This window comes from Narcine bancroftii, chromosome 2 (genome assembly GCF_036971445.1).
Source record: "Narcine bancroftii isolate sNarBan1 chromosome 2, sNarBan1.hap1, whole genome shotgun sequence".
NCBI lineage: Eukaryota > Metazoa > Chordata > Chondrichthyes > Torpediniformes > Narcinidae > Narcine > Narcine bancroftii.
In genome coordinates this window covers 50,939,043-50,954,015 of record NC_091470.1, presented here as the reverse complement: position 1 = coordinate 50,954,015, position 14,973 = coordinate 50,939,043, and the positions used below count along the sequence as shown (strand labels likewise).

At 42.6% G+C, this 14,973-nt stretch overlaps 2 long non-coding RNA genes across 6 annotated transcripts in view; one reads left to right on the top strand and one right to left on the bottom strand.

Moving 5' to 3' along the window:
• Positions 1-14,973, bottom strand: part of LOC138753529 (uncharacterized) — a 92,547-nt gene that overhangs the window by 36,559 nt on the left and 41,015 nt on the right. The window lies entirely within an intron of this gene.
• LOC138753528 (uncharacterized) overlaps positions 11,371-14,973 on the top strand; it is a 55,001-nt gene continuing 51,398 nt past the window's right edge. For all 4 annotated transcript variants that reach the window (XR_011351220.1, XR_011351219.1, XR_011351221.1 and 1 more), the window contains exon 1: positions 11,371-11,547. This is a non-coding gene — a long non-coding RNA (uncharacterized lncRNA). The remainder of the gene's footprint in view (positions 11,548-14,973) is intronic.

Genomic DNA, 14,973 nt, shown 5'->3' with positions numbered 1-14,973 from the left:
TACCCACAAAAAAGGCTGCTCTGAGGATAAGTAGGCTCTTAACTGAGTCTCATTAGAACAAACATAGTGAAGTCCAGATGAGTTTTTAAACTATTTATTAATGATCCCAAAAGGACTCAAAACATCCAGAGTAACATTCTGATAACTTGGTAACGGTAATGTCTGTGGCAATGTGACTACTGGTCAACAGAAAATATTAGAGTCCTCCTCACCCTCCTCTTCTTCCACTTTTCCATGCTGCCATTACAGTCAACACAAGCTAATGACTCTCCAAGCCCGTGAAACCCCCGCACGTGCGCCAACAACCAAAGTGAATAGCACTGGAAGAAACAGAACATGCGCAGCCTCCAGACCCCTGGACGCCGCTAATACCTGCAGCCATGGCTGCGACAATAATCAACATGATCAAGTGAATTCTGATTCCTATGGTCACATCTCAGGTGAATGTCATTAATGAACAAATAAATGATTGCAAATAACTTGTATAACATCACATTCTGCCTGAATGCACAGTGCTAGCCGAAATTACATTATCAGTGGGAAAACTGCATTCTGGGAATGAGTCCCATTTTTAGAAAATAATGAGATAAATCAAGTTAAAAACTTTACACTGAGGCAGTGATAATACACATTATTGCCCAACCACAAATCTGCTCAAGGTGTTTCTTTCTCCTGCCATTGCTATCATATACAGTGGCGACATTAAAACATCCTACAGAATGATCTTATGTTTTCATTATTTATCCTTCTCATTTCTAAAAATTGAAGTATGCATTAAGTTACAAAAGTCACACCACACCTAGGAAGCTTCCTTAACCACTGCCAAGAAAATGCTCATCATTCGCTTGATTTTTTCTTCATAAAATTCTCCCTCATTATAACACCCATTTTTTAAAAACAAAGATCAAGACATTTTATCTCAGATATTGGAATGCTTTTATTGCTTGGCACATTCGTTGACAGAGAGCCAATCTTAGAAATTAATTTCTTGGCCACTTGGCAGTGGTGTGTGCTTCAGGTAATTTCAACTGTGGAATTGATTCTCACTGAGCCACTCTCCAGCATCCAAGTAGACAAGGGCAAAAGGGGCCTCATGAGGCAAAAGAGGATGGGTAAAGGGTTGAAGGTTTTAAAGTTTATTTGCACAACCATGAAGAACATCTTGCACCTTCTCAACTTATCAAAAAATAAGGTATAATTCATATGTTCTCTGCTTTCTGACTTGCTCAGGCTGCCAGGAATGCTACTTGCACCAGAGCCCAAAATTGGGAGTTGTTAACGTTGGTCGCCAATTGGAGAAAAGCAGAAAATCAGAAGTTAAGCTACCCAGGTAACTCAGCTGTCCACTTTTTTGTTTCTTCTGGAAAATTGGGTTGAAAATTCCCTTCTCCGCCCCTTTTTTTGTTTAATACCCTACATCATGAAAGTATTATGATTTACTAATCTTTTCTGCCTTTTTTTGTTTAAAAAATAGTCTTTTATCATTTATCCCACCTTTTCTCAAATTCTATTAGTTCATGTGTTATGTGCCTTGACCTTCACCTAGTTTTCTCAAAATAATTGATAGAATGTTATATTTCCTGGAAGAGCATTCCTTTCCGAGAATCCTGACATCACTAAATTTGCAAGTGGGGCCATAGCCTGCTAACTAGCCCCAACCATGAGGAAGTTCATAGTAAATATTATAGTGAAATAAATAAAACTTCAATCTTGGACCAGTTTCTCCACTAATATGAACACTGTGAACACAATTTATTTCTTACACAGCACTCGGATGCTTGGCTTGGCATGGTGCTTCCCCAAGCAGCATTTCTGCAATGACAAATTGCAAAAAGTCAGCCAAGTACCACAATGATGCTTCCATATTAGGATATCTGACTGCAATTGAAGAAATACAATTCAGTGTCAGTTTTTGTTTATGTTACGACATTCCTTCAGAAGCTTTCACAGAAAAGCCACAATCTATGTTTCATGCAACACAGAAAGCTGTGCACCATTAAGACAGTCCAGAAGGCACCGTAGGTCAACTCAAATTCAAAAGTCAAAACAAAGCATTGAGTTTTTTCAGCAAAAATTACCCACTAAATAAAAGGTGCAATAATTAAATAATCCCCAAAGAAATCAAAAGGAAATATGTCAAGGTGAATAACAGACTTCCTTTCTAAATTTTCACTGGGGTTTAAATGCAAATCAGGGTTAATTTTAGTGCAAGGATTAACATAACTGTGGAAAATTCCCGTTAGAGCTAAATTAGCAAGTTGCTCGTTTTCTTTAAACAAAATTTTAAATGTAGCACACACATGTAGGCATATTTGACTAATCACAAAATCTGGAACTGGAATTTCACTTTTCATGACCTATTATTGCAGAAAATAATATTCAATATATCAATATTGCCAAACTCTGTGTCTCGACAAAAATTACCTTACATTAGTCTATCTTGCTGACTATACCATGAATCACACAAGATTTTGACTTAACTTTCAAAAAGATATATATAGTTTTATCAAGTACAGTTAGAATGAAATCTGTATTTACTTTTTCATGCTTTAATCAAGAGGTAATATGATGAACTGAGATCAATTTTTTCACTATGAAATTAAAAGGAAACTGTTAAAACAGTGTAATGCTGATTTTTCCATACAACTTATATCCACATAGGTTTTCAAATCACAGCATATTTGTTTTTAACATACTTTCATTTATATTAAAAGTAACAAATTACATGATTTTTGTTTAAAACTAGTTTTAAGATTTGAATTGTATTGGATTGTTAAATTAATGGGCATATAATCAGCTTCTTCACAGTGAGGAACAAACTAAGAAAGAGGAACTGATTGACCCAAGGGACTTTTAAGATGGATATTTTATCATTCCATAGTGCTTCTATGGTCCCAAACTCAAGTAACCATCAGTTAAAATCTCAATAACTAAATATCACAAAGGGGATAATCTCTGGATTACTTCCTGTGCCATGCAATAATGAGGGCAAGAATAGTATTAGTTGGAAGATGAATGTGTGGCTGAAGCGGTGGAGTAAGGGGCAGGGATTTGAGTTCTTGGATCACTGGGACCTCTTTTGGGGGAGGTGGGACCCGTACTGAATGGACGGGTTGCATCTGAATCCCAGAGGGGCTAGGATCCTGGCGGGGGAATTTGCTAGGGCTACTAAGGTGGATTTAAACTAGTATAGTTGGGAGAAGAGCTCCATATAAAGGAGAACAGCAAAGAGAAGGTTTGTCCGCAAATAGGCTTGTAGTCAAAGTTTGGGGATAGAAAGACAGGTGATCTAGAATGAAAAGGATCAGTGCTGTGACAGAGTATTTAGAGGTGTTTCAGGAAGCATTATTAGAGCAGGTTGCACACAAACATTTTAAAACACAGAATATTTGCAGGACTTTTGCAGGATGCTTTTTGCAAAAAGAGCAACAAAGTTGCAGCATACAGTTTTCCTGGGAGAGCATGTGATTTTTGTAGATAGACAGAACAGCTTTGGCTCTCAGAGAGGCAGGGTGTGAAACAGAGAGAAAGGAGACAGAAATCAGTTCCAGAAGGACAAAGCTGGCAAACTTTTGGAAGACTGCCTGGCCAAAGGAGAAGATTAGCTGTCAAAAAGGTGACCTGGAAGAAGGAAGATCATCTGGAGAACCCTGAAGGGGGCAAGTTTCATCAGCAAGACTGATTAAACAGGAATCAGATGCAGATGTCCTGGAACAAAGGGAATCTCTCTCTCTGAGAACCAGCAAGAACCCTCCTGAGTGGTAACCATTTGCCTGTTAAGCATTAAAGACTGGTGAACTTTATTAATGCTAACTTCTGTGCACAATATAAGAATTGCCTGCAATGGGTGAGATTGGACTGTGATCCAAAGAACTTTTCTAATCTTAACTATACATTACACACACCTGCGCTTAGTATTAGAGGGGGGGATTAAGTAGGTTAGGTAGGTTAAGTAATAAGTTAAAGTTTAATTCTGTTTTCTTGTTCAAAAACAGTGCTGTGTTGGAGAGGGGCGGGGGGTGAATGATGATAATAAGTAATAGAGTTGTCCATAAAGATGGGGACAAGCAGAAGGTAAGATGTGGGAAATCTCTGAAATGCATTTACTTCAATTCTAGGAGTAATGTAAGGAAGATGGATAAGCTGAAGGTGTGGATAGACACTTGGCAGTATGACATGATGGCAATTAGTGAGACGTGGTTGCAGGAGGGATGTGTCTGGCAGCTACATATTCTGGGATTTTGGTGCTTTAGGTGTGATAGAATTGGAGGGATGAGAGGGGGGTGGTGTGGCATTGCTTGTCAGGAAAAATATTACAGTGGTGCTGATGCGCAATAGATTGGAGGGCTCATGAAGGGAGGCGGTATGGTGGAATTGAAAAATGGAAAAGGAGAAGTTACAATTGTCGAGATGTATTATAGACCACCTAGTGGGGAGCGAGAAATAGAGGAACAAAGTGTAAGGAAATAGCTAATATTTGTAATAAGCGCAGGGTTGTGTTAGTAGGGGATTTTAATTTTCCTCATATAGATTGGCAAAACATTCTGTGAAGGGGCTGGATGGATTAGAATTTGTAAAATGTGTGCAGGATGGTTTTTTGCAGCAGTATATTGAGGTACCCACTAGAGAAGGGACAGTGTTGGATCTACTGTTGGGGAATGAGATAGGGTGAGTGACTGAGGTGTGTGTTTGGGAGCACTTCGGATCCAGTGATCGTGATACCATTAGTTTCAATATAATTATGGAAAGGGATAGGTCTGGTCCAAAGATTAAGGTTTTTGAGTGGGGGTAAGCCAGATTTGATGAAGTGAGAAGGGATTTGCAAGGAGTGATTTGGACTTAATTGTTTTATGGGAAGGAGGTAGAGGAGAATTGGAGGTCATTTAAAGGTGAGATTTTGAGGGTGCAGAATCTTTATGTTCCTGTTAGGATAAAAGACACAGCCAAATGTTTGAGAGGGTTGTGGTTTTCAATGGAGATTAGAAAGTTGGCTTGAGATAAAAGGGAGGCCTACATTAAATATAAGAAACAAGGTATAGATGAGATGTTTGGAAAATACATGGATTGTAATAAGCTTAAGAAAGAAATTAGGAAAGCAAAATGAAGGTATGAGGTGGCTATAGCGAACAGGGTGAAAGTAAATCCGAAGTGTTTTTACAAATATGTAAATAGCAAAAGGAGAGTGAAGGATACAATTGGTCCCATAGAGAATCAGAGCGGGCAAATGTATGCTGAGCCGAATGAGATGGGGGAAATATTGAACAAGTTCTTCTCTTTAATATTCACTAGGGAACAGGATATGGAATTGTGTAGGATAAGAGAAGCAAAAGGGGTGATTATGGAAAATGTAGGGATTAGGACAGAAGGGATATTGGAACTTTTGAGGCATTTAAAGGTGGATAAGTCTCCAGGTCCTGACGGGATTTTCCCCAGGATCTTGAGAGAAGTCAGGGAGGAAATAGCAGAGGCTCCAACAGTGATTTTTCAACAGTCACAAGAGGGGGGCATGGTGCCACAGGATCAACGCGTCGAAAATGTGGTTCCTCTGTTTAAAAAGGGCTCCGGGTCTAGCCCCAGCAATTATCGGCCAGTAAGTTTGATGTCAGTAGTCAGTAAACTAATGGAAATATTCTTAGAGATAATATTTTTAAGTATCTAGAGTGGCAGGGACTGATCAGGGACACCCAACCAGGCTTGTGCAGGGAAGGTCATGTTTGACAAATCTTGTTGAATTTTTTGAAGAGGTGACTACGAAGGTTGATGAGAGTAGAGTAGTAGATGTAGTCTATATGGATTTCAGTAAGGCCTTCGATAAGGTTCAACGTGGAAAGTTGGTAAGGAAGGTTCAGGCACTAGGTATTGAGATAGTCAGATGGATTCAACGGTGGCTAGAAGGTAGATGCCAGAGAGTCATGTTGGATAATTGTCTGTCAGGATAGAGGCCGGTGACAAACGGAGTTCCTCAGGAATTGGTATTGGGTCCCTTGTTGTTTGTCATTTACATTAAAGATTTGGATGATGAAGTGGTAAATTGGGTTAGTAAATATGCAAACGATACAAAAATAAGGGGAGTTGTGGATAGTGAAGATAGTTTTCAGGGACTGCAGAAGGATTTGGACTGCTTAGAAGAGTGCGCTGAAAGATGGTAGATGGAGCTTAATAACAATAAGTGTGAAGTGCTTCAATTGGGAAGAATAATCAAAATAGGACATATGCAGTGAAGGGGAGGGTATTGAGGAATGCAGAGGAAAAGAGAGATCTTGGAATAACAGTTCATCGATCTTTGAAAGTGGTTTCTCATTTGGATAGAGTGGTAAAGAAGGGTTTTGGAATGCTGGCCTTTATAAATCAAAATATAGAATATAGGAGTTAGGAGGTGATGTTGAGACTGTTCCAGGCATTGGTGAGGCCAAATTTGGAATACTGTGTCCAGTTCTGGTCCCCAAATTATAGGAATTATATCAATAAGGCAGAGAGGGTGCAGAGAAGATTTACTAAAATGTTGCCTGGATTGCAGTATCTAGAAAACAAAGAAAGATTGAGTAGACTGGGTCTTTATTCATTGGAGCGTAGAAGGTTGAAGGGGGATTTGATAGATGTATTTAAAATCACGAGGGGGATAGATAGAGTAGATGTGAATAGGCTCTTCCTCTTGAGGGTAGGTGACATTGGAATGAGGGGTCATAAGTTAACGGTTAGGGGGCAAAAGTTTAGAAGTAACATGAGAGGGAGCTTCTTCACTCAAAGAGTGGAAGCTGAGTGGAATGACCTTCTGGAAGAGGTGGTTGCAGTAAGCTCAATTTTGTCATTTAAGAAAAGGTTGGAAAGTGCATGGGTGTGAGGGGATTGGAGGGTTATGGACAGGGAGCAAGTAGGTGGGTCTAGAGGAGATCACAAATCAGTGTGGACTACAGAGGCCGAGATGGCCTGTTTCCGTACTGTAATTGTTATATAGTTATATAGTTCACATACCCAGAGCCTAGTCAAGCAGAGCACAATAGAGTGCATTGCCTGGTATTTAATTTCAGTTTACGATACTTAATTTGCTGCCAGATGCAATAAACAAGTTATAGCCTCTGGAAAATCACAGCTCAATCATTTTATCTGAATTACACTGTTAGCTTTTTATCCCAGCTGAACTTCAGCAGAATTTATGAGCTTTATGACAGGCAGGTGAGGCTCTTTGAATACTTTCCTTTGTAACAGGATTCATTCTGATTGGGACACAACTGAATGGCAGGTCTGTCAGAAATGAGAGTACAATTGGGAAGAGGAACAGGAATCAACTAGGACACGATGTAGGGGAGGTGCTGAAGACAAGTCGCAGCAGGAAGTAATGATTCTCCATGGATCAACTTCAAGGACTTCTCACTAACTTGCAGTGATAAATTTATTTTTATGTTCAAAACAACCTTCCACTGCAATAAATGCTTTTTAAAAATGTAGACAGAGTATCAAGAGGCAAATATAAGCAATATTATAATCAAATCAACTTTTTGCCTCCTATATGCTTAATGTATGTATTACCAATCTGTAGGCAAGTGGGTGAATGCAGAGTGTCAGGCTGAAGGGATAAGTAAAATACTTCAGCTCTGCACTGATACTGTTGATTTGAACAATGTCGCACTGGTAAATTAACACTGTGTAATGTGATTGATTGCACTCAGAGAATTGTGAGGGAGGGTACAAACACGCTTTTAATAGCTTATAATCCATGGCTGACAGATACAATCGTCCTCAGGTGAATCTGAGGTAAGTTGGGAAAATCAGGGTTTATATGGGGGTAGGTGAGGGTGGAGCCAGGGGAGGAGCAAGCCATCAGAATAACACATAAACAGTGAATTCCAGTTCACTGCATTCACCCCTTCCTTCAGAAGAGAACCTGTGGGTGAAAAACAGAGACCAAATATTTTAAAAAAAACTAATAGTTTCCAAATATTTACAAATTAAGTATGTCAGGTGGTCTAGATATTCTGGTTGAGAGCCTCAGTACTGGAGGACTTTGGGCTTCCTGGACCTACTGTGGTTCAGGGTTACTGGGTCTCAAGGGCTCCGGCTCTGGTTGCGGAGTGGATTGACCCATTTCTTGAGTAGAGTCGTCCATAACCCTTGGTGGGGTACTTAGTGATTTGTGGCTTACTTGAGGCATCAGATCCTCAGTTCTGGCAAGTGCCAGGTCTCTGATCGAGATGGTGTCATCTCTGCCATCAGGGTTTGCCACGCTGGGTTGGCATACAGAAGGTGCACCATCTCAATCAGGGGGTCTGTCTTGCTCCTCCTCACGTACTTTCTCAGCAGGACTGGCCCTGGTGTCATTAGCCAAGCCGGGAGGATGTTCTCGGATGTGGATTTCCTCTGGAAAGTGAGCATAAGCTCATGAGGTGTTGCATTGGTCACACTGCAGAGAAGTGAGCTTATGGATTGGAGCGCCGTGGGTAGGACTTCTTTCCAGCATGAGTCTGGAAGGCCTTTGGACAGAAGAGCCAATTTCACGGCCTTCCATATCATTCCGTTCTCCTTTTCAACTTCTCTGTTCCCCTAGGGATTGTAGCTAATCGTCCTGCTTGAGGTAATACCTCTTACAAGCAGATACTGGTGTAGCTCTTCACTAATAAATGATGAACCATGGTTGCTATGGATATAGCTGGGATACCCGAACAGGGCGAAAATAGAGTGCAAGGACCTGATGACCGTGGTGGTGGTCATGTCTGAGGAGAGGATGGCAAATGGAAAACGTGAATACTCTGGACGACATTTCCATTGGTGGAAGGGAGGGGACCCTTGAAATCAACACTGAGTTGTTTGAAGGGGCGGGATGCCTTTATCAAATATGTTTTGTCAGGGCAGTAGAAGAGTGGTTTGCACCTGGCAGGACCTGGTCATTTCCCTGATATCCTCAATGGTGTTAGGGCAGGTTGTGTGACTTGACGAAATGAGCACTGACGCAACTGGCCAGGGTGTGCAGAAGAACAGCTTCCCCTTGACAGGGCAGCTGGATGCTCATTGAGAATACCTGGCCAGTATGCTATATCATAATTATAGTTGGAAAGTTCAATCCTCCACCTGGAGATCTTGTCATTCTTTATTTTATCCCCTTGTTTGCACTATTAAACATGAATACCACTGATCGCTAGTTGGTGAGCAGTGTAAATTTTCCACCAGCCAGGTAATGCCTCCAGTGCCTGATAGCCTCTACAATGGCTTGGGCCTCTTTCTCTTCTGATGGGTTCTGAAGCTTGTGGACTTGTAGGGTGTGGGGGAAAAAAGGCAACTGGCCAGCCCGTTTGGTTAAGGGTCACGGCCAGATCTACATCAGAGGCATCGCTTTCCATTTAGAAATGTGCATTCTTACCCACTGCATGTGTGGTGGCCTTTGCGATGTAGCTCCGAACATAGTCAAATGGCAGCTGGGCTTTGGCTGATAATGAGAAGGAAGTGGATTTTAAGAGAGGGCGGACTTGATCCAGGTAGTGAGGGACCCACTGGGCGTCGTAGGAAAAGAAGCCCAGGCATCTCCTTAAGGCCTTCGTGGTCTTCGGGATCAGGAGGTCTAACAGGGGGCACATTCGATCGGGGTCAGGACCAATGGCGGCATTCTCCACCACATAGGCCAGGATCACCAGACCGGAACACACACTTACCTGAGTTGTACATGAGGTTCAGGGATTTGGCCATGAGGAGAAACTTCTGGAGGTTGGTGTCATGGTCTTCCAGAGAGTATCTACAAATGGTGACATTGTCAAGATAAGGGAAGGTGACCTTTAACCTGTATTCATCAACCATTTTGTTCATCTGTCTTTGGAAGACTGAGACCCCATTAGTGAACCAAAAGGGACTGCTGAAGCTGTCCACCTGCCTCAAATACTGTATAGGGGCAGTCCTCAGTACAGATCGATAACTGATGGAATGCAGCTTTCAGGTTAATGGTTGAATAGACCAGATATTGTGCAATTTCATTTACCATGTCTGAAATTCGAGGGAGGGGGTATGCATCCAGGAGTGTGAAACGATTAATTGTTTGGCTATAGTCAATCACTAGCCTTGATTTTTCTTCCCCTTTTACGACTACCACCTGGGCTCTCCATGGGCTGCTGCTAGGCTCATTGATATTTTCTTTGAGCAGCTGCTGCATCTCGATTCTAATAAATTCCCAATCGCCCGCACTGTATCGCCTACTCTTTGCAGCTATTGGCTTGGAATTGGGAGTCAGGTCCATAGACAGTCGGGGGGTGGGGTGGTGGGAGGAAATCAATATTTAGGATGGAGAGACCACATGTGGCATCTGGATTTTAGGACCCTCCATTCCGCACCATGATTGGAGGAAGTGGGCCAGAGTACTTCATGGTCACACTTTTAAGGTGACACAGGAAGTCCAGGCCCAGGAACACACAAATCCTTCAGTACATACAATCGTAACTTACAAAACTCCACCCTTTTACAGTTAGATGTACTATACAATACTCCTGGATCATCGCAGTTCAAAGAAAAATATGATAGTCCATTGGGTACATTCTTAAGTTGTACCGCAGAGCCGTTGCAGAGTATATAAAGCTCTCAGAGGAGTCAGTGTCTACTAAGCAATCAGTCAAATGCCCATTTATCCTTAGCTCCATCATTGAGTTATTCATTGGTGACATATATGCCTGATCCAGGACGACTCATGCCATTGCTCCGGAAACCCCATTGCTCCCATGCCGATGTTGACTCTCCCTTCTTGACCTGCAGGCAGACAAGATGATATGAAGGAGGACCAGGTGGTGTCGACCTGGAGGCGCACTAAGATGCCCACCGTTATTTCCCGCGATGCTTTACTTCCAGTGGCATGCGGCGCAGCCAAGATGCTGGCGGGGAGCAGTACGGAGAGGTTGAGGCTGGCACTTCGGGACTCTGGTTGAATGCCAATCCGGGGGTCACACATGACGTTGTCCTCTTTGAGTTCCCCTTAGCCCTGCAGACCTTCACCCAGTGCCCTCGCTTACCGCATCCTGAGCGCATGGCATCCTTCGCAAGCATTGGGCATGTGGGTGCTGTGCCTGTCCACAGGAATAGCTTCCCTGATTGCGCATGGCCACAGCAGTTGGTGCTGGGGCTGTGGGGGTCACTGCCATCTCATTGATCTGGTCTTCTGAAAAAGTGCCACTTTCGCCCATGAGGTCGTCAGCTCCTAGTTGGGCCTGTTCGAATGTTTTCGCCAACTCCAGGGTGCTGGCCAAGTCTTTCTTCCACAACTCTAGCAGTTGCTGCCTCATGTACCTCAACCTCACCCCTGCTACAAGAGTGACCCACATTTGTTCCTCCTCTCTCACCTGGCCCATGACCGCTTCATTGTGACATCTTCTAGTCAGGGCCCACAGTTCAAGGACATAATCATCCAGCGACTTACCCAGATGTTGCCGATGTTGAGAGAGCCAGTGTCTTGCCAGCACGTTGTTCTGGGGCCTCATGTAGCGGGCCTTCAACCCTCTATGGCAGACTCTTAAGTTGTTGAGAGAGAAGCGTAGACCTCTGAAGACTATCAGAGTTGAAGACATTTTGTGTGGCTGTCAGGTAGGATTGAAAGCACTCCAGCCAGTAGGTGAATTCTTCCAGGGCCTCTGGGGCAGAGAGTCGACCTAGAGCATCAACAGAGCTTCCAACCTGCTTCAAAGTTACGCTATTAAAATTGTAACGTGACTGATTGCACTCAGAGACTTGTGAGGTGCACAAACAGGCTTTTAATACCTTACAATCAATGGCCGGTACACACAATAATCCTCAGGTGAATCTGAGGAAAGGCAGGAAAATCAGGGTTTATATTGGGGTAGGTGACGGTGGAGACAATCCATCTGAATAACACACAGACAGTGAATTCCAGTTCACTGCAAACTGCTTAATATTTCCCTGTGCATTTCATATCATTTTAATTTGAATTAGTTGATCTCAAATATGTGATATAGAAGACTAAAAATAAGCAATTTTCTGTCCTTCACCCTCAGTTGTGAACCAAAAACAAATGACACCGTCCTTATCCTACACCCAAGATGAGAATCCATTCTACTGCTGACATTACATTTTCTATGTTCATTCACTGTATCCTTGGTATTATATTTATAAGCTAAGGTTAATTTTAGAAAGTGACTATTGAATTGCAGCTTTATGAAATACTGTTACTAAATACAAGAGTTACTAATCATGTTGTGCCAGCACAATTCCATAATAAAACATACACAACTTAGCTTTTGGAAAAAACAGCACTGTCCTCATTTGTTCCCAAATTCACACAACAATGTGAATTTATTATTGTCTGAGAGCTTGACAATATGGAATTGCTGTCACAGCACATACTCCAGCAGTAAGAAATTTATACACCTCAATCTGACAGATAACAGTATAAGAATTTTATGTGGAACTGAGTGCCAGGATCTTTAATGAAGCTGAGAACAAAAATTCAAATCCATAAAACTGCACCAATCAAAAATATGCAAGGTTTAATTTTGCTCTCCTTAGTCTCAGCAATTTCTTATCAATTGTGTCGCTTGTGAATGCAAACCCCTTTGCAATTGAAAGTACACAACCATATGCATGCAGCTTCTATTTACTGTGAGGTGAAAGAAATTTGTTAACTCGTCCTTTGCTTCCCTGTACTTGTATTGTCAGGTGTGAAAGTCAGATCAACGTCTGGTCATTTAAAGGGATAGAGCTGTTCCACAAATCCACCGCCCCCCTGGTTAGATACTTTTGTAAACAATGCTCTTACAAAATTCTCTATTACCTAACATACAAGTTAATTTAAATGGAGAGCATAAATGATATAATATCTGCAATGACAAATAACTGGGTCTTCAGCTAAAATAAGTCAATTAGTGTGATACAATTTAAGTCTATTAAAAACGATTAGATAGGATACAGTGTTCAATGATGACTTCTTTTCTGTTAAATGTCCAAAACCTACCAAAATTACCAAGATTTTGGTGACCCAGTCAATCATCCTTGCCTGGTTAGCATTCATTCCTTTATATTGAATGGAACTTGCTTCAGAAAGGTCCTATCAATGATGTATCATATTGAGGTCGATGATGAATGACATTGCATATTTTTATAATCAGCCAAGTTAATTGTCTATCATGAAAAGCTACATAGACCATACCTATAACCAATTATGCAATAGATTTTCATTTTAAAAAAATGGCATCCCTTTGAATGCGAATCAAATACATTTACAAAAATGCTCTGCTCCCAGGATTCCACAACCAAGTTCATTTATTGTCTTGAGCTGGGAGAGTCCACAAGCATCGAATCCATGCTGCTGAAGACCCAACTGCGCAGGGTGGGTCACGTCTCCAGAATGGAGGACCATCATTTTCCCAAGATCGTGTTATATGGTGCGCTCTCCACTGGCCACTGAGACAGAGGTGCACCAAAGAAGAGGTACAAGGACTGCTTAAAGAAATCTCTTGGTGCCTGCCACATTGACCACCGCCAGTGGGCTGATCTTGCCTCCAACCGTGCATCTTGGCGCCTCATAGTTCGGCGGGCAGCAACCTCCTTTGAAGAAGACCACAAAGCCCACCTCACTGACAAAAGACAAAGGAGGAAAAACCCAACACCCAACCCCAACCAACCAATTTTCCCTTGCAACCGCTGCAACCGTGCCTGCCTGTCCCGCATCGGACTTGTCAGTCACCAACAAGCCTGCAGCAGACATGGACAAACCCCTCCATAAATCTTCGTCCGCGAAGCCAAGCCAAAGATATCAGCACAACACAGTTAAAGAGCATCCACCAGTCCATGGTGCAAAACAATGCAAACACACGTACAGATAAACGATACATATACACAGAACCTATACACATATATTCAAATAAATATTATTAATAAATAGGAGAGTCACGGGGAGTTGTTTTAGCAGTTCAACAGTCATTCAGCAGACTCACTGCCCTTGGGAAGAAGTGTTTTCTCAGCCTGGTGGTTCAGCCTAATATTTCAGTATCTCTTTCCTGATGAGAGTAGCTGGAAGATGCTATATGCAAGGTTGAAGGGAACCTCACAGAATTTGTGAGCCCTCTTTAAACAATGATTCCAGTAAATCACATTGATTTGGGGCCAGTGATCCTCTCTGCCACTTTTAAGGTCCTATGGATTGACCTCCAATCCAATGCTCTACAGTAAATGTACTATACTGTGATGCAGCCAGCCAGGATGCTCTCGATGGAGCTCCTGTAGAAAGTTGACAGAATGGTGGCCGGTGGCTTTGCCTGCCTCAGCCTCGTAAGGAAGTGCAATTGCTGTTGAGCCTTCCAGAGAAGTGAGGAGATGTTTATGTGTCCAGGATAGGTCACTTCTTAAATGGTCTCTGAGGAACCTGGTGCTCTCCATTACTGAGCTATTAATGTATAGTAAAATCTTCATCACCAGCACCGAAGTACTCGAGCTGGCAGAGACCGCAAGCATCGAATCCATGCTGCTGAAGACCCAACTGCGCTGGGTGGATCACGTCTCCAGAATGGAGGACTGTCGCCTTCCCAAGATCGTGTTATATGGCGAGCTCTCCACTGGCCACCGAGACAGAGGTGCACCAAAGAAGAGGTACAAGGACTGCTTAAAGAAATCTCTTGGTGCCTGCCACATTGACCACCGCCAGTGGGCTGATCTTGCCTCCAACCGTGCATCTTGGTGCCTCATAGTTCGGCGGGCAGCAACCTCCTTTGAAGAAGACCGCAGAGCCCACCTCACTGACAAAAGACAAAGGAGGAAAAACCCAACACCCAACCCCAACCCACCAATTTTCCCTTGCAACCGCTGCAACTGTGCCTGCCTGTCCCGCATCGGACTTGTCAGTCACCAACGAGCCTGCAGCAGACGTGGACATACCCCTCCATAAATCTTCGTCCGCGAAGCCAAGCCAAAGAGAGAAAAACACACAGAAATGCTAGAGGAACTCAGCCGGTCTTGCAGTGTCCAGAAGAGGTAAATATATGTTCTATGGATGCTACA